Raw genomic sequence first — 20683 nt, 5'->3', positions numbered from 1 at the left:
AGGAAGGAAAACTGATAGGTAGATAGTCAGGAAAGGTAGACAGGCAGACACAACTTTCTTTCATCAAAAAGGCCCCAGTTCACTTCATGCTTGTCTTGGTTCAAAAAGATTTCGGATAGAAAAAGCGATGGCATCTGTACACCAAGGGTATTTTGAGGACAGTACATTTTGAGGGGGAATTACTTCTGAGGGGAAGACAAGGTTAAGGAAAGGGATCATTCAGAGGGACTGTCATGCAGAGGAGGATGGTTCCCAGAATGAGCCAGCCACATCAGATTCCCACCAAGCTCAAGAAGCAGGGTGCACTACGGACTCAGGGAACCCATGGCGGGCAGGAGGTCTGACCACGCCCCAGACAAAGCAAAAGTCACAGCCTTGGCGGCATGGACAGCAACCCCCCCGCCAGCTCGCTCCTTTCATAACAAGTCATGGGTGGACCGTGGAGAACCCCCACCCCTAGAAGACAAGCCAAGTGGAATGGTCCGGTGATTTGGCCAAGTTCCCGTTTCCCGTGGCTTACCTGCCACTTGTTGTAGGATGCCCTGGTGTCAGGGCAACCCATGGCACTAAACCCAGACCCAAACCATCCTCGCTGGCTACTTTTCAGAGGTATATCCCCAGACCTTTCTGCCTAGTCTCCTCAGTTGGGACACTCAGTGGAACCCTGTTCAGTGTCTTAGCAAGACACAAGCCTCACTGACAGAAAGGCAGAGGCTGCAAACAATGTGCACTGGTCCAGGATTAAATTCTGGTCTTTTGCTTAGAAGATGCAAATTCTCCAACGGAAGCCCCTGTCCCGTGTGTTACTGAGGAAAACGACTCTGTAGGGTCTCTTGGCTGTCATCTTTAAGCAAGATTGCCAGGCCTTTCTTCCATGGTGCTGCTGAATGGGTTTGATCTGCCAATCGTCCAGTTAGTTGACGCTTTGCTAGGTGCTTGCCAATCAGTTCCACTTCACAGTACCCTGTGTGCTACAGAAGCAAACACTGCTGAGTCCCACACCATCCCCAGAACGGTTGTCCTGTTTGAGCCCATGGTTGCGGCCACTGTGCCGATTCATCTTGTTGAGCACCCTCCTCTTTGCCACTGCCCTTCCACTTTACTGAGCATGGGAAAGGGACTGGCTTCTCCTGATCACTTGTCCACAGTGCATGAGATGGAGTCTCACCATCCGTGCACCTAAGGAGCCCTCTGGCTATGTGTGTTCCAGGGGGGCAGACTTGTGTGTTCCTGTGGCAGTCCACAGGGCCTTCACTATTCTTCACCAGCACCATCATGCAACATCAGCCAGTCACTGAGCGCAAACCAAGGGACTCAACTACATGGACCAACCCCATTGTTCTACTGTCAGTTTTGACTCAGTGGCCAGGGGAGAAGGGAGGGGCGTTTGCAGAGTGGACAAGTCCACGGCGTTTTCCAAGAGTGATCTAGATGGAAACAGAGTGGCACGTGCTTGTCCTGCAGAGCCACTGGTGTGTTGGACCCCTTCGGTTTGTGGCCGAGCACTTAACCAATGCGCCACCCAGGACCCTTTAGGACAGGAGGGGCCTTCGAAACGTTCATGGAAAGAAAAAGAATGAAAAGGTCGTGAAACGCTCCCTCCACGGTTTTGAAGCTCCAGACGCAGTAAGACCGTGGGAGGGGCTTCAGGGCATCTGTTTGGTGGAGGGGTGCTATCCCCCCCGAGTTTGTATGTGGATGAAGGCTCCGACATCCACCCTATTGTCTGGGTTGCTCTCTGCTGGATCCCTGAAGCCTACAACCCTGCAGAGAACATCACAGGGTCCATTCCACACGTGCTGGGTGAATGAATGGCCGCTGCTATTGCTAGAGGCTGCCAAGTTGGTTCCAGCTCACGGCCACCCTTGTACCACAGAGCAAAACCCTGCCCAGTCTTGGGCTAGCTTCACAGGCCCTGCCATCTCTGAGGCTGTTCTCGCAGCCACGGCATCAGCACATCTTGCTGAGGGTCTTCCTCTTTTTCGCCAATCCTCTACTCCCCGGGCATGCTGTCCTTTTCCCAGGGACTGGTCCTTCCTGACAACATGTCCCAGACACATGAGATGAAGCCCTGCCAGTCTCACTTCTCCGGGGCTGCTGCTGTACTTGCTCCAAGACCGATTTGTTCATTCTTTTGCAACTTGGATCAAAAAAAAAATGCCATCCATGTCTAGTCAAAACAAAAACAAGAAAGGAATTATCTGGAAAACAGCCCTTTATCTCAATCTTCTTGGATAATATTCACCCCCCTCCCAAGTCTTATGCCTCTTACAAGGCCTGGTCGCACCATTTTCTGTCTCTTGTCTGTTTTTTTTAAAGAGTGCCCTCGATTCATGGACAAGATTTGAGCTGTCTCTCTCTGAAAGCTTCCACTTCCACAGGCTCCAGCTTTCCCTGGAGAATAACACACTCCAGAGAAAGGGCTGCAGTTCGGATATGCAGCTCCGGAAGCCAGGACCACCGCTTGCCTGCCTTTGTGTCTGGGGTGGACACACCTGTTGTTTTCCAGTCAGCCTTAGTTTCTGGTGGCACTGCAGGGAAAGCAATATTGGGTTGTTAACCACAGGGTTGGAAGTTCAAACCTACCAGCTGCTCTACAGGAGAAAGATGAAGCTGTAAATACATAAAAGATGGGGGACCTTATGTCACCTTTTAATTTAAAATGTTTAATCATTAAGAAAAGAACTAACACCCCAATGGGGATAAAGGAATGTACAACTATTATGAGTTGACCATTTCAAGTAAAGATGGACCCCATGAATATGAGCCAAACACAGGCACGTGACGTTCAGCTCTGCTGGTAAGAAGGGAAATGGCAGGAACAGACGATGGAGGAGACGCCACGCTGCGTCTGCTGGAATGGTGAGTGTTTGCAGCGCAGAGGCACAAGGTTGGCAAGGGTGTAGGAAACCAGGCCGTATGGAAGTGCAGTCTGGTGCAAACGTCTGCTAGGCATGGTGGGAATATTGCTGAGAGCTTTAGAATGTGTACACTTGAGAGCCAACGATTCTGCACGTAGGCAATTAGTCTAAGGAAATAATTATGAAAAAATGATGCCCATCACAACATTTTTAATCACAGCAGACGCTGGATAGAAGCTAAACACATATTTGGGTTGGTTTCCTGGAGCCATCGTAGCAAAGTAGCATAAACTATCGGCTTCCAAAAAACCATGAAATTCCTCTCTCCCCATTCTTGAATCAAGACATGCAAGTCAACGTGTTGGCGGTGCTGCCTCTGAAGGGTCCAAGGTACGGTCCTCTCCTGCCTTCCCCCGAGTCTGGTGGACCCAGGATTGGCGTGGCTTGTGGCAAGCTCACTCCAATCTTGGTTTTATCACCATGTGATGGTCTTTCATCCCTGTCTGTGTCTCTGGACCTCCCTGTCTCTTCTTAGAAGGCCATAGTGGATGCAGGTCCACTCTAATTCAATGGGCAACTGACATTTGTAAAAACAAGAACTCTCTCAACCACAGTCACATACGGAGACTCCAAGAAGGATGTGAATTGTGCAGAGGGTCGCTCTTCAGCCAGACATTGTGGCTTTTGCTGTTTGGTTATAAATATCATACTGTCGAGCATTTTAAAGCATCATGATATGGTCTCAAGGATGGAAGCCTAATGTGTGTATATTTGTCAGTGCACGTATGATGATCATAGCAAGGCACTATATGAAGGACTAGGAGCCCTGGCAATGTGTTGGTCAGCTAACCGCAAGGTCAGCAGTTTGAAACCACCAGCCACTCCTCAGGAGAAAGACGGGGCTCTCAACTCCTGTAAAGATTTACAGTCTCAGAAACTCACAGGGCAGTCCCAGCCTGTCCTGTAGGGCTACTAGAACTGGTGCGGATCCAATGCCAGTTTCATAGCTCAGTATTGAACAACAAGAACAGACGGTCCTGTGCTAGCCTTGCCACACTCTAGTTCTGTCTGAGCTCATTGTTATGATCACTGTGCCGGACGCATCTTGTCGAAGATCCAACTCTTTATCACCGTTCCTCTACTTGACCAAGCATGATGTCCTCCTGACAACATGTCCAAAGGTCACTACCAGTTTTTCCCTGCGCAAATCACGGGGCATCGGGTCGAATGGGTCTTGTGCACGTTCTAGGTGTATGACTGTTGTCTATGAGGTATTGTAACCTGTGGAAGTGAGGTATTGCTCCTGGGGTACAGAAATAGATTTTATTTAAGAATCAATCACACAGTGAACAAAAGTAGTGCTCCACATGCCCTGTTCCTAGCCTCCTCTTGCAACCGGGTGGTTTCATTTGCCATCGAGGCACAGCCGAACAACATCCACCTTTGACTTCCATACATAGCCCCAGCTGAAAAATTCCAACACCCGGCCACAGCGCAACGCCACCACCTGGACGCTGCCCAGGAACCTGTGGGAGTGGGGAGTGGGGGTGTGGGAATCCAGCCAACTCACTGGAAATGTGCAAATGGGATTTTCTCCCTAACAGAGCGAGCGTCCAAGAACAGCCACCATGGGCTAGAAGATAATCAGTGTTTGAAGGGACTGTGTGTGAGAGAGACACCTCCCCGCTCCACTTAGCTTCAGCTTTAGCTTAGGAGCTTGATGACGGATGGAAAACAATATGGCTGCTGAGGTTTTTTTAAGGAAATTTCAACCAAAGCTTAGACAACTGGAGAAGACAAAGTGGTCCGAGTCTGGCTGGCTGAAAAGAAGCTGGAAACACCTTTCCTGCCACAGTGCTTGTGGCCCAGGTGCATAACCAGAGATGAAGGGTGGAGCTGACCTGGAACACGCTGATTCGGACACTGGCATCTCTGAACAAATGCTCTACGAGTGCTCCATGGACACCTATCACCAGGGCGAGGGGGAGAGAGACATCCTTCTGTCTTCACTCACTTCCTCCTCGAATGCCCTCTCAGGACCTGGCAGTTACAGATGCCGGGTCGCTAGCATGCTTGATTTGGCTCCTGCATCAGACAAGGGAGGGCGCCTCGCTTTGTAACCAGTCAGCTCTCCTGGTTAGAAGCACTGCATCCTGCTTGCTGTCCCAACACCCTCGCTCCAGGGAGCCTCTCTCTTTCCCAAAGCACACACGCCAGACCCACCTCAGACTTTCAGCTTGCCTTTGACTTTGGTTTCCCTGTGAGGAGTCCATCTGCTGTTAGAGGGCATCCCCATGAAGCTGGGGAGAAAGGCAGGGACTCCGTGTGCACGTCCACGTGATTTCCATCCACCGGGTGGGTGGTCATTTATTAAGGTCGCATTACTGTGGTGCCTTGGAGGTTCCGTGGTAGAATCCTTGCCGTTCATGCCGGAGATGGGTTTGATTCCTGGCCAGAGCAGCTCATGTGCAGTGCACCCCTTCTGGCAGTGGAAGCTTGGGAGTCTTAAGGGAGCTGCATCAGTTTGAGCAGAGCTTCTAAAGGAAGCCTGGCTACGAAGAAAGAGCTGGAAATCGACTTCCAAAACTCAGGTTAGGAACGCTCTATGGGTGACAATGACCTAGTCTGCAAAGGATCATGGGGAAGATGCAGGGCTAGGCATGGAGCTGCTGTGACCTGGGGACCCACGTAAACAGCAGGCAGCCAGCGACACCAGTGGCCCCATGACATTGACCATCAGCTCTAAGGGTTTGGCTTGGAGGACTGTATTGGCTACGCCCAGGAAGGTGATGAAGCTGCAGTCTCATGATGCCCATTTTACAGATGAGGAAATCAAGGTGCCGCAAGGTTAAATCCTTAGTCCACCATCCCACGGGGAGCTTCAGGGTCAAGAACAGAAGCCAGGCACTTGGCTTCAGGTCCCTACACTGGGTTCATTAGACCTCACACTGTCCCAGGAGTCAAAAGATGAAGGAGGCTGTCTGGGACACACAACGACCTTCCCTCACCCAGCATGCTCTCCTTCAACTCTAAGTGTGACTCTCAGAGAGGATCGTGGGCCCAGCAGCCCCTCGGCGTACAGCAGAGGACAGCTCCCTGTTCCTTGGACAGCGTACTGTGTCACTTCCTATGGTGGTGACGGGCAACTCTCTTGCTGGGATGCTGGCAGCTCTCCCTCTGGTATTTCAGAATCCAGCTGTGCTAGACAGGTTTCAGTGGAACTTCCAGACTGACAGAGACTAGGAGAAAAGATCTGACAGAACATGGCCTGATTCTGTGAGCGCGTCTGAGGCCCCTGGCTTCGGTCAGTGGCCCCAGCCATGGCCTGATAATACCACGGATGGAGGGGTTGGGGCAGGCCCGGGTGGACCGTTCTTCCTTTCTGCTGCAGGTGGGGCTTCTGTGAATCAGAGCTGGCTCCCTGGCAACAGCCAGCAGCTGTTGTAGGTGAGGAGCTGCAATTGGCCCAAACATCATGGTGACCTCCTAGTTGCGCATTGGGCTGCTAACCTCCACGTCAGTCGCTGCTCCTCAGAGAGAGAGATGGGGCCTTTCTACTCCTGTGGAGAGTTAGAATCTCCCAATCTGCCCTCTCCTGGAAGGCCAATATGAGGTAGATGGGACCCAATGGCGGTGAGTTTTCTTATGAGTTTTTGGATCCTGCCCATGACATGATGTGGGGAACTGTGTGAACTACCCAGGCTAAGAGGTGTCCCCATTCTCTGTGCACTTCTCCCACCATGGCCTGGAGTCACCTGGGCTGCTAGCCAAATGGCAGATTCCCAGTGCCACCCTGACTTGACTCAATCTGGCCCACTGGGTGTGGGGCCTGGGCACCTCGCTTGTGCACAAGCCTCTACCCCGCTGCACGCCCAGCGTGTTCTCTGGTTTGAGAAGGCCACCTGCCCGGTGCTGCTTGCTCTCCCCACCTTCTCTGTCACCAGAGGAATAACAAGTGACTCAGAAAGCCTCCCACACCCAATGGGGCCTGAGCTGAATGAACACCCTTGGTTTCCATTTCTTGCTTCAAAGGCCGAGTTTTCAAGGATGAGACTGGCATGCCTTTTAAGCCCTTATGCTTTGTGGACTTAATGGTGTGACACCCCGTGGTCATAGCCTCAGGTGGCTGTGCTGCCTAAAAGCCAGCATCCCTGAAGCACCGAGCATGCTAATCAACCCAGATAATTAAACCAAGTGGACAGATCCCTTCCTTCCTCCCCTTGGGAGACCAGAGTGCAGGAGCTGTTGGGCCCTCCAATGGCAGACGGCCGGGCAGGGGTGATCTCTTCATTTTAGCTGGAATGGTTTTAATTATAATCAATTTTAATCAAGATACTATTTTTAATCGAGATAGTATTTTTCCTCCTAATAGTCCAAAGAAAGGAGTGAGCATTACTAATGCCGGAGACAGTGAACAGAAAACCAAATGCCTTGATAAATCATCCTAGAAGGCGGATGCGTAGGGCTTCTCCTCTGTTTCTTTTGTTTCCCTCTCTTAATGAATGACTACATAGCACAGGCCTTTTTGATTTGCCACAGAGGGGCACGGATGGGAGGAAGAGAGAAAGGGAAGAGGGAGGGAGGAAAGTAGGCAGGCTTGCCCACGCAGGCAGGGAAGTTGAAAGGATTGAAGGGAGGGAGGGAAGGAGAGAAAGAGGGAGCTTGGTAGGAAGGAAAGAAGATTGGAAGGTCGGAGGGATAGAAGGTAGGCAGGCAGGTAGGTTGGAAGGTAAGAAGGACAGAGGTTAGAGGTTAGAAGGCAGGCAGGCATACAGGAAGGTTGGAAGGCAAGAAGGCAGCATGGAAGGCAGGCAGGCAAAAATGACCTTACCCAGGGTGGTCAACTTTCTATCCAACTGCATGTGGGTTTAGAAATTGCCCAATGACACCTATGAGCGATGTGCTCCTCACTTCAATCAACCACAGGGGATGAACAGGGCTGGCTTGGCCCCAAAGCAAAGCTCAGAAATCCAGAAGGGGCAGGAAAATAGAACCTATTGAAACAGGAGCCCAGGGAGAATGGAGGAGGTCTGTTGCTACTGAGGGACTGTCGCCCATGTCCCCCAGCCAAGTGTGCATGAAGCTGCTCAGTCAACTTTGACCTCCACGACAATAAAAAGTTGGACACTGGGCTCTTAGTTGGGAAACAACGAAAACAGAGTTTTCATTTGAATTCTTTGGGTATTTGTCATTCCTGTTAAGCCCATAGAATTATTTTAATAAAGGTTATAATACCAACCTAAAAAAAAGTTAAAACAACAACAAAAAGAAATGACCCTTCATCTCTCTCTGTATTTGCCTTACAATCACTCATTTACCCAGACAGAAATACACACACAGAGAAGATGAAACGTGCCCTTGGGCCCTCCACCTGTCGTCTCAGCATTTTGAGGACATGTGGGGACCCCGTGTAGAGGTGATTCCATTGTCCCAGCAGCCAGCCACTCTGCCCATGGCCCCAGATGTCTCAGTGTAAGTCTATGTGGCTTTTCCTTAGAGGTTCGAGTTGGTCACTCTGGAACCAGACAAGTCCTGTGACCTTGGCAGTGAGAGACCCTCTGTGTCTGGACACCACATCTATCAAGGGGGTGCAATATCAATGCCCCTAAGGGTATGGCTCGTACCCACCCCAAGCCTCCCCCTCTCCCCTCCAGCTCCCTACTCATAAAGACTAGCATTTGTCATTCCAACACTTGTGTAACCTTATTTCTCCCCGCAGTGCTAACTCATGAAGAGAGAAAGGGTAAATTGAATCATAATTTACATGCTCTAGAAATCGGTGCCATTTATTATTAACAGCTCTGATGTGAATCTTATGCGAGGAGCAGGAAGGGGGCTGGTGAGATCGCCCACCTGTGTGGGTGTGAGCATCAGGCTCTTCGGCGTCAGGTTTTCAGAACTGAAGTTCTGGCTCTCATCTTCTCAGATGCAGGGATTTAGGAAACGGCATTCCGTTTATTTTCGTTTCTTTGCAAAAAAAAAAAAAAATCACACAGCCTCCCCGTAAAATGAAATAGAGAGCAAAGGGAAAAACCAGGCGGGTAGATAAATCTCTCCTGTAATTCAACTACCCAGAAATAACCCCCGCTAGTATTTTGACACACTCCTCCTCATCCAGCTCGATGTTCTTAACGGATGGGCACTGCTGCTGGGAGGAAGATGGCAGCCCACCAATCCACCAGGTCTGTCTCGAAAACCGTGCCCGAGGCAGGGCATCCGAGAGCCCAGCTTCCCTAGACTCAGGGCCCTGATGGGATAAAGCACACACGACATCATATCAGGGCTGGTACTGAAGCCCCACTAGAGGTGTTCCCCTAATGTATGAACTCGGTTAACCGCAAGGTCGCTGGTTCAAAGTCACCAGCCATTCCATAAGAGAAAGATCAGGCTGTCTGCTCCAGTAAAAATGTACAGCCGTGGAAAGCCCTATATGGGGTCACTGTGGGTTGGAATTGACTTGATTGTAGTGTATCACCTATGTATCTTGGATGATACTCTATTTATGTTTGTTGGATGCTCTGTGGAGCTGGAGTTCTACTGTCTCCCACTCCTCCCAGAGCCTGATAGGAGGGGACACATAGCTCAATCCATAGGGAAATTCCAGGGGAAGGAGGAGCCAACTGCAGATGTGGTGGGGTTTGCACAGAGCTGAAGGGTGCTTCTGTGATATCAGGAGTCTCAGCCCCTGTTGGTCTGACAGGGGTGCTGGGGCCCAGAGGCTATTCAAGTGGCCCTTTGGGTTAATTGATCCCTGCCTGTAGGGAGGCACTTCTCCTGCACACCCTCCTTCAATGCAGCATTGTTTACAGCAGCCAGAAGATGGAGACCGCCTAAATGCCCATCAGTGTAAGAATAGGTGAGGAAATTCTGGTACATGCACTCTTTGGAATACTATGCAGTGTTAAAACAAGCAAGCAAACAAACAATGAAGCTGTGAAGTGCCTCGCAGTGTGGGTAGCTCTGGGGAGCATCATGCTGAGTCAATCACAAAAGGAAAAGCAACCTCTGAGACCACTGTCATATAGAGAAACCATAAATATGCAAGATAAAGACTGCCATAGCAACGGGAGCAGACTTTGGAGGTTGCCAATGAGAGGAAGATGAGGCTTTACTCCCGTAAAGATCTCCAGTCTCTGAAACACAGGGAATCCAGGGTGGATGATACCTTCAGGACTAGTGGTGTGAGTGGAGATACTGGGAGGACAGAGGGAGAGTGGGTTGGAAAGGGGGAACTGATTACAAGGATCTACATGTAACCTCCTCCCTGGGGCATGGACAACAGAAAAGTGGGTGAAGGGAGACGTCGGACAGGGCAAGATATGACAAAATAATAATTTATAAATCATCAAGGGCTCATGAGGGAGCGGGGAGTGGAGAGGGAGTGGGAAAAATGAGGACCTGATGCCAGGGGCTTAAGTGGAAAGCAAATGTTTTGAGAATGATGAGGACAATGAATGTACAGATGTGCTTTGCACAATTGGTATATGTATTGATTGTGATAAGAGTTGTATGAGCCCCTAATAAAATGATTAAAAATGATAAAATAAAGGTTTCTGCTGAGATTGTTAAAAAAAATATTTCCAGTCTCAGAAACCCACAGGGGCTGTTCTACCCTGTCCTATAGTGTCACTGTGAGTTGGTTGACTCTACCGCAGCAAGTGTGTAATAGGGGAGGAGGGAGACAATGGAGGTAAGATAAAACACAAGCTAGACTATTGACAGGTGGCCAACTTGGGTGTAACAGAGGAGCGTAGTGCACAGAGTAGGTAGGTGAAGGGGAAACTTATTGGATGGGAAGATGTTCATTCATAGTGAAAACATTGAACACAAAGTTGATGACTGGAAATGTAAACCCTCACCTAATTTACAATACAGAAGGAAAAAAAGCAAAGCTTATCAAGATATGGCTGATAATAGCAATGATTATCAGTGTCTGTGAAGGACATTCATTGAGGGCTTGATATATTGTGGCTTCTACTGGGATCTGCATGCTGAATGCATGATTCCCTTTAAATGAAGTAAGTAAAAAAAAAAAACCACCTGCCATCAGCATCCCCATTATATGGATTGGAAAACTGAAGCTCAGCCAGCTTAGGTCACTTTCCTGAGGCCATATCATCACTAAGTGTCAGAATCTAGATATGACCCCCTCACTGTCCGACTAGACAGGCTGTACATCCTTACAGGGACTATGACCCACATGGTCAATGAGAAGAGACTTGGGGACATGAAGGATGATGAGCTGAGTTCCAAGGTGTGAGGCTACTTATAGGAAATACACGTCCTTTTATGTTTTAAATAAATGTTTTTAAAGGAAAGTAGTTATAGTCTGAACCTTCACAGACTCATTAGGCAAAAGTATAAATATTTAACTAAGTATCATTTAATAAATAATGAATGGTGAGGGATTTCCTGGGAAGCATAGTCTTTCTTTTTTTTTATTTTTTAAATATATACTCCCATTTCCAGTGTCTTTGAGCTATTCCAGCTCATAGGGACCCTAGAGGACAGAGCAGAAGGACCCCCCTTTCAGCTTCCAAGGCTGCACATCTTTACTTCTCCTGTGGATCGGCTGCGATATTGAAACCACCAACCTGCCAGCCTACAGCCCAGCACTTAACCCGCGGCACTACCAGGGATCCTTGCAGAGAAAATACAGTGTTTGAAATCTAATTGGTTTTATGAATGGATTGGCAAATCAGGCAATAAGTAATGAAACTTGCCTCTCTGTCATGAAGCCAACTCTGACTTGGAGTGACTCAACCCTACATGCTCCACGTAACAGATGATTGCAAAAAAAAATCTTGTTTATTATCTTTTTAATGATTTCTAAACGTTTGGAGCACAAGTTGGCTCTATTGAGCACGATATCAAATGATGCAAAATAAAACAAATGGGGCCATGGAAATGAAGAAGCTTTCCTTAAAGGACAAGAACCCTGTCACCACTGGAGGCTAGCTACATCAGACTATTTCTCTCTCCGTTGACAGGTGTCAGCCTTACCTTCAGGGCTTATTCTTTGTAGAAGGTTTAGATAAAAGAAATACAAGGAACAAGAGAAAGTGTCTAGTAGCAGAGGGGAATTTTTTCCATAAATATTTTAGAAAGCATCAACTTCCTCACTTGAGGATCCTCCCAAATGGCCTGGTAATCCCTTAACCCATCACATGTGATTACTCTTCACTTTCAAGTCTCAGAGGCTCTTCCCACCTTCAACCTCAAGAGTGTGGATGTATGGATGGATGGATGGATGGAAACACAGAGGGATGGATGGGGGGATATATGGATGGAGATATGGGTGGATGAATCAAGGGGGTGATATTTATGAACTTGGTATTCCATCTCCTTTAGCAAAACTTCATCTATATTTTATGAGGAAAAAACACACCCATTAAAATCATATGTTCCTCTTCTCCTTAGGAAAACATTTCTGTTTTTTATACACTAACACATCTGCTTTAAGAAAACACTTCACAGACTTTTAGTTCTGGATGGTAGACTGACTGTGAACTCACCCATAACTAAATGAATGCAAACATAGACACAGAAATAGAAAAAACACACACACAGAATCACACATTAAAATTAATAATAGGATACCTGAGGAATAGAATTTGTGAGAGAAACAGATGGGATTGCAGAATTTTACAAAGAAACCGTAGTGGAATATGCCTAAAAATTGGTGGGAGTAGGTCTGGGGTGGTCTCATGCTTAGAAGGGGTAGGACTTTGGGGAGAAGAGGGGCCCAGGGTCACAAGGCAGGTGATTAGCGATGGCAGCAAAGTGGGTGCAGCCAGTCCTGCCTTTCCTCCCTGTTGTCATGCCTGGGAAGGATGTTAAGAGACCGGCACCCTCTCTCCAGCAGGAGCAGTGGCTGTGGAAGGTTGGGTTGAAGGGAAAGGGCAGTGACCCCACTGAGTGGGCTCACCAGGGCAGTAGGGTGGACTCCACACCCAGAAGCCCCTTGCCCATTCTTTCACTGGACATGAAAACACATCAGCAACACACCAAAGCAGCACGCCTACGTCCCAGTCCCACTTTCCAAGAACGCTGCGGGAACGGATCTGCAGCCCAACTCAATGGGACTGTTCACTCTCAGAAAAAGGAGTTGGGTCTGGATTTATTGTGCATGGCGTAAAATACTCAGGGGGGGGGGGCAATACCATCTACTAAAGAACTTATGCCTAGATGGGAAAGGATCTCACCTCAAAAAGATGACAAAATTCATCATGCCCGCGAAATAACGCAGGGCAATTATTCTATCTATGTGGAATCCTATCTGTCAGAACCAGACAGAGTGCTTGAAAACTGGAAAGCAACAATAAGATGAATAAAACAAAAATAGATGAGATAGAAAATAGGAGACTGTCAAAGAGCAAATTAATGAGCTGAAGAACAATTCTTGTTTTAAATCATTTTATGGGAGGCTCGTACAACTCTTACCACAATTCATATATCCATCCATGTGTCAAGAATCATCATTTTCAAAACATTTTCCTTCTACTTGAGCCCATGGTATCAGCTTCTCATTTTCCCCTCCCTCTGCTACCCTCCCTCTTCATCGAACCCTTGATCATTTATAAGTTATTATTATTTTTTCATACCTTACATTGACCGATGTCTCACTTCACCCACTTTACTGTTGTCCATTCCCCTGGGAAAGGGTTATAGGTAGATCATTGTGATCTGTTCCCCCTATCTTCTTCCACCATCCCCTTCCCCTCCTGTTATGGCTACTCTCAATATTGGTCCTGAGGGGTTTATCTATCCTGAATTTCCTGTGTTTCCAGCTTTTATCGGTACTGGTGTCCAGTCAGTCTATCGGTACTCTGGTCTAGCCAGATTTGTAAGGTAGAATTGGGATCATGATAGTAAGGGGGAGGAAGCATTAAAGAACTAGAGGAAAGTTGTATGTTTCATCATTGCTACACTGTACCCTGACTGGCTCACTGCAACCCTTCTGTAAAGGGATGTCCAGTTGCCTACAGATGGGCCTTGGATCTCTGCTTCCCACTCCCCCCTCATTCACAATGATATGATTTTTTGTTCTGTATCTTCTATACGTAATACCTGATCCCATCGACACCTCATGATCACTCAGGCTGGTGTGCTTCTGCCATGTGGGCTTTGTTGCTTCTCAGCTCGATGGTCGCTTGTTTATCCTCAAGCCTTTAAGACCCCAGGCCCTATATCTTTTGATAGCCGGGAACCATCAGCTTTCTTCACTACATTGGCTTATGTACCTGCTTTGCCTTCAATGATCATGTTGGGAAGGTGAACATCATGGAACGCTAGTTTAATAGAACAAAGTGTTCTTGCACTGAGGGAGTACTTGAGTAGAGGCCCCGTGTCCATCAGCTGCCTTAACACTAAACCTATAAATATATGTACATAGAAATCGATTTTTAAAAAATGAAATAGAAGCTTACAGAGAGAAAAGGAAAGATCCAGAACTTCCAATATAGATCTAAATGGTATTTTCAAGAAAAGATGAAAAATATGTTAAGGGAGGCAGCAGTTAAATAACTTTCCTGACTTGAAAACATGGGTACCATAAGAAAAGGTCTTGCGAATTCGAATGGCTAAAACTAAAAGGAAAACCATGGGAAAGACGAGGGGAGGAAGAAATGGGAAAGGGACATCATGTAACATCTCAAGGAGAAAGGGGAAATCCTAAAAGCTTACAGTGGAAACTGTAGAATAACTTTTCATTTTTTATTCCTGTCTGCTGCTTGCTAGTCATGCGGTTTCCCTTGGCCAGTGTGTTCAGAAGTAGATTGATGGCCAGTTTCTTCTTCCTAGTCTGTCTTCATCTGGAAACTCAGCTAAAAGCAGTCCACCATGACAGACAGGTTTCCTAAAACTGAAATAGTATCTGAAGGATGAGCATCAGAGGGACATTCGTCTTGCTCATCTGAGCCACCAATCTCTGACACAAGATAGTACTCAGGGAAATGCCCCTGGACCGAGACGTCTCTTCCTGGCCAAATGAGCACTTTCATTGTTGGCTGCTGGGTGTGTGTGTGTGTGTGTGTGTGTGTGTGTGTATCCCCAATTAAAGTGTTTAGAAATAAATGGGTGAAAAGCAGGTATGACCCACAGACATTTTGAGAAATCACTATACTGTACTGATGAACTAATAACAAGAAGTAAACCACCCATCTAGGAAGAAATAGTGGGATTCAAGTTAACGACCGTGAACAAATAATTTAGTAGAATTCACTGCTAAGACCCATTATCATTCATTTATAAAGAGATGAAGAAGAAAAGTGAGCTCCATGCCCTGTCTTAATCAAAAGAAAGGTTTGGATAAGCATACTTTCTAATTAATAAAGTACATAAGAAAATGTATATTTTTAAATGTAAGAACTAACAAAATAATGAAAATTTAGATAGATAACCACACAAAACCCACTGCTATTCAGTCTATCCTACCTTAGAGCCACCTGAGGAATGCAGGGTTTCCAAGACGATACATCTTTACAGGAGCAAACAGTCTCACCTCCCCACCTCAGCACTGCTAGTGGTTCAAACCAGTGGCCTTGCAGGTAGCAGCACAATGCTCCACTCAATGTACTACCAGGACTCCTTGTGTATGCACGCATACACCAACGTGTACATGAAAAGGTAATAACCGGAACGAAAGGATAGGGGGAAAGCAAAGAAATCATTAAAGAGCATCATAAAGATATGGAAATTTGCAGGGAGTAGGTGAGCAAGTCAAGACAAACTGTAAGCATAATAAACATGCATGAATTTACTCAACATTAACACAAAGAAACACAAGCTGGATTGAAAAGGCCATGTATAGGTTTAAATATATTCTAGTAAATACACATCTCTAGAATCCAACCACAGACTGATATTTACCAAATAACAGAATACAGGATGGAATAGACCAGTGTGTTTAGAAAGTGCATCCAAGTCACCACCACCAGTTGTTGGCAGTGGATATGGTGCAGGGTACAGTGAAAGTGTGTAGAGAGTCAAGGATGGAGCATTCTCCTGTAAGCTCACCTGTGTTCTGGTGCCAAATGGCCTTCCGGTCCTACCTACTGCTGACAAACCCCAGGAGATCAAACATGTAACTAGGAAACATCCTTGGTTCTGTCTTGTGTTTGAGCTGGTTGACCCGGTCACATTACACTTAAGACCGTGACTCAGGTTCCCTTTTATTTTCTCCCACATTGGCCTCCGTTGAAGAAAAATACACGCATTTCCCCTATGAATAGTTGGTAAAAACAGAGAGGGCTGTTAAGAGTTGGGTTTCAATTTATTGATGAGATAATTCATGTGAAAAATATGAAACAGCATGGGAACACTCCATAGCCTCATACAGAAAGCAATCAGTGGATAAAGTTCTAACTATTGTCATTAAAAGTGTACCCAGTGACATCAAGTTGCTATCCCAGGAGACACCAGATGGCTTCCCTTGCTATCTGACTGCAGTGGATACTATAATGTACCTCTTAAATACCGCTGCAGTATTTATTTTCCCAGCTGCCGGGGAGAGCACCCAGCTGTCCACTTCCTATGGAATTGCCTTGGTTACAAACAGTCTTTCCTCCAAGGTCATAACCCCTTCTGATGGTCCACATCCACTGAGGGTGCACTGAGAAATAAGAGACCTGACCCCCCCTGCCACAGCTCAGGCTTACCTGAAGGTCCGCTCAGCGTCAGAGATGGGCTGAAGCTGCTCCTCTAACCAAACCTGCTTCCTTCTCCTTTCCACACTCACTGCCATCAAGACAGTTCAGAGACCCCATAGAACAGGGTTGCACTGCCCTGCAGGTTTCCGAGACTGTACGTCTTTATGGGAGTAGAAAGCTTCCTCTTCCTCCCATGGAGCACCTGGTGGTTTCAAACTGACGATCTTGTGGTTAGTTATAACCCTCTACACCGTCCAGACTCGTCAAAAGCACTCCCTAATAAATGTTTTGCCCATGAATATCCATCTCTGTGTCAGCTTTCGGGAGACCCCAACCCAGGACACCATCCATTGCTTGCACCCGAATTCAAGATGGCCAAGAGTTGCAGCTCAAATGCCTCTACAGACACCCACACGTGCCCATGCGTCTCAGACAAGCCCAATCACTGAGTCAAGCTTGGCCGCGTGTCTTTTCCAAAGATCCTACGCCAGAAGCAACCACCACAGTGACAAAACACTGGAAATCATGTGGAAAATCAAAAGAACAACCACACGCCCCCTTTCCAAGAATTGGCACACGCCTAGAGAGAAGTCTTCCCTAAAGCGAGAGGAACGTTAAAAGACTCTGAATATGCGCCTTCGACATGAGCTCATGGGATCTGCATAGGCCCGAGAGCTGGACAATATTCAACCCAGTTCACAGAGGGAGAGATGGAAAGTGTAAGGGTCAGTGGCCCCACATAGGCCCAAGACGTGCATCTACATCTGAAAGGCCGGTCTGTCGTTTGAGGTCACAAAGGTAAAGGGTCAGCATTAGGAATGAAGAGCTGAACAACTCAGAACCCACAGCACCACATCCTGCAAGAGACACGCTATTCAGGAATACGCTGCTCTTCGCAGGTGCACAACACACGTCCCCAACAGGGCGCCCTTGGCCACGGATTTCGGCCATTTGAGCAGCAGCTGGTCTTCCTCAATCGGCTGAGCAAGCGTGATCCATAACCAGGGTGACCTGGCAGCGGCCCAGCAACAAAGCAATCTGCGCCTTTCCACTTCCCTGTATTCCATCACCAAAATAACCGTGCAAACACACCCGTTCTGAGCACTTTTCTCTACTCGCAGCCTGAACGCAACAGAGGGACTTGGCAGTGAGCACACAGCCTCTGCTCTAGTGTCGTCGGCAGATGAAGCAATCAAACCCAGCTTGGTGGGACCCAAATGTCATGGAGAACATTTCAGTAATAAACGGAGAATGCTCGGGACCCTCCGCCAGGCACCCGCGTGGAGCACCAGCTTAAGGGGTGAGTGGTATGCTTGGGTCAGAGACGCAGAACAAGCACTTTTCATACCAAAGCCAAAAATACCTGATGCGTGTGCTAAGGAAGGGCTGAGAAAAACATCCATGCGTAGAATCAGTGCATATCATTGACACTCGGGGCTCTAATTGACATTCATTAATTGATAAAAATAAGTTCCACTTACTGATTGCTGGTGGCATGTCAGGCTCAGATTTGCCGGCAGCATGTCATTTAGAAGAAATTGAAACCCCAAATTCAGTGAGTTCCTTGAGGTCACAGAGCCTGTACCAGAGAGAACCTAGATGAAAATTCCAGGAATCAGACCCAGAGTCTGGGAAGGAGACAGCAGGAGGACCGCAGGCCTGATGCTGTTGAGCAGGGATTCCCATGGCCATGCTCCAGCCATGGGAATAAGAGGCCATTCTGACTCATCCCTGGAATAAGAAGCCATTCTGACTCACAGACACCCTGTGGGACAGAGCAGAACTGACCCAAAGTATTTCTGAGGCTACACATTTTCACGGGAGCTTAAAAACTCCTCTTTCCCCCAAGGAACGGCTGGTGACCTTGACCGCTGGCCTGTGGTTAGCAGCCCAATGCTTAGCTCACTGTGCTAACAGAACTGATGGGAGTTGACTCTAAGGAGGAGGGACATATATGTCATGGATGTAGACATATGGTTAGAGGGTGGGAGGGAACTGTGTCACCAAGCTGAGGAAACCAAGCTCCTTGTGGCCTAGGAGAAGCTGGGCAGCTCATCTAACCCCCCAAAATCCATTTCCTGCCATTGTGATATAGCCCTGAGCTACTTTTAAATGACTAAACTTCAAGGACTCAGGTAACATCCTTGAATCAGCCAGGCATTTTCAGGTGGACACCGACCCAGATATGTGAGTGAGAACTGGGCTCTGCAGGTTCACGCATGGCTGAGTTTCCAAAGCAGAGAGCCAGGCTGTGTGTTCAAGGTGCCTCTGAGTGGACTTGACCCTCCAACCTTTTGGTTAGCAGGTGAGTATGTTAACTCTTTGTGTCACCTACTGCTTACCTATGAGGTGCTACCCACTTGATTCTGCTGACTCACTGATGGAGTAGAACTTCCCCCAAAGGGTTTCCTACGAAGATAGAATTGCCGAAGATGGGAGTATTTAGGTTTGAGACATAAGGATGCCCTCTTTGGATCTGGGGGCTCCTGGAGGCTTCTGTGTCTCCCTCTTAAGGTCAGTAGACACCATTGATGGAGCCTACCCCACTCAAACCCTCCTATGAAGTCAAACCCATTGCTATTCAGTCCATTCCAACTTATAGCAACCTCATAGGACAGGGAAGAGCTGCCTCTTGGGATTTCTTAAACTGTCCATCTTTGCTGGGGGAACAGACAGACTCGTTCTTCTCCCATGGAGCAGCTAGTGGGTTTGAGCCATTGACCTTGTGGTAAACAGCTCAATGTGTAGCCCATTATACCACCAGGTTTCCTGAGAAAATCCTGCATCAAAACAAGCAAGCCATGAGAAATCACAACACACAGGAGAAGGCTCATGAATAATCTTCTCTGCTCCTTCTTCAGGGTACACTGGGGCTTGTACCCCCAGACTTACTGAAGGGGATCTGCCCACCTTAATCGCTTCCTTTTTCTTCCTTGACCTCTCCCTCCCAGCGCCAGGGCAGCCCATTGCCTCAGGAGGATTAAGAGGTTGAATCCGGAAAGCAAAGAGAGAGTGAAATTCAATATCCAGAGGGAAAACTTTAGTGAAACAAAAGTCTTAAAAGCAGGCTTTGTGGGAGAGGGAACTGTTTTTCAAATTTGCAAATATTCTACCAGTAGCTTTTGGTAAAGCTTTCAGTATGTCTAACTCGAGATTTCTGGGAACAGAGCTTCCCACCCACATGGCCACCTTCTTAGCCTGGGGCGAGGAAGATGAGGAGGGGAATTCGGGGGGTGGGGGGGGGGAGGAGGAGAAGGAGAGCAGGCATGGAGCTCCCTGTGGCATTGAGTCAGCTTCTGAGCCGGACTCCATGGCGATTATGCAAGTGAACTTCACTTTTGAAAAGTGCGTACACTTTCAAGCATTTTACTCTCCTTTCTCCTATGGGCTCAGATAAATGAGAAAGGAAAAAGAGAAGAAATATTTTCACCTCCTTCACCAAGCCCTCCCTGACTCCTCCAAAAGAAAGACCACATTCCAAAGGTTCAGGTTTTCCCTTTGCTCCCAGGCAAGTGGGGGAAGGATCCTGAAGGCCAAGGCTGCTCAGAGCAAAGGAACAGACAATGGCGAAGGCAGGGTCTGGGTGAAACTGCAACAGATATAGGCCCGGATGGGCTTAGGCTCCCTGCTTCTGGAATATTCACTGTGGATTTCCATACCTTAGAACCAGATGGCCCTCCAATTAAAAACAAATACATTCCCTAGCATCCTCCAACATCATTTGACTCCAGAACATTTCCCTTCGTAATTTCACCCCACTGAACCTTACCACCATTCTCTACAACAGTGTCGCACAGACAGAGGTTTATTAAAAGGCCTGGGAAACATACAAAGGACCATGTAGTATCAACCCAGCCTAGCCAGGATGACCAAGGATGGAGAGCCCCCTGTGCCAACCTCACTGGCTTGGCTTGGAAACGATTCCACAAGAAAGATAAGACTCCAACTCAATGATTCAGTTGCTTTAGGGGGTACAAGACCCTAAATTCGAGACCCTGTGTTAGGCTGGTTGTCTAGGGAAACAAAACAGACACACTCATACCAGGCAGAGAAAGAACTTTCTATCAATAGGTAATTTTATATCAAAAAGGCTTCCCAGCCAAGTCCAGTTCAGGTCCTTGGGTCCAATGCTGGCTGGAACACGGCAGGACGCCAACAACTCCCAGATTGACA

At 47.6% G+C, this 20683-nt stretch overlaps 1 protein-coding gene across 2 annotated transcripts in view; it reads right to left on the bottom strand.

The window, feature by feature from the left end:
• The window catches only part of CDH13 (cadherin 13), a 1090774-nt gene that overhangs the window by 839388 nt on the left and 230703 nt on the right, over positions 1–20683 (bottom strand). The window lies entirely within an intron of this gene.

This window comes from Tenrec ecaudatus, chromosome 18 (genome assembly GCF_050624435.1).
Source record: "Tenrec ecaudatus isolate mTenEca1 chromosome 18, mTenEca1.hap1, whole genome shotgun sequence".
In the NCBI taxonomy this organism is placed as follows: domain Eukaryota; kingdom Metazoa; phylum Chordata; class Mammalia; order Afrosoricida; family Tenrecidae; genus Tenrec; species Tenrec ecaudatus.
Note: the sequence above shows the minus strand (reverse complement) of the source record. Positions and strands in the feature narration are given on the sequence as shown.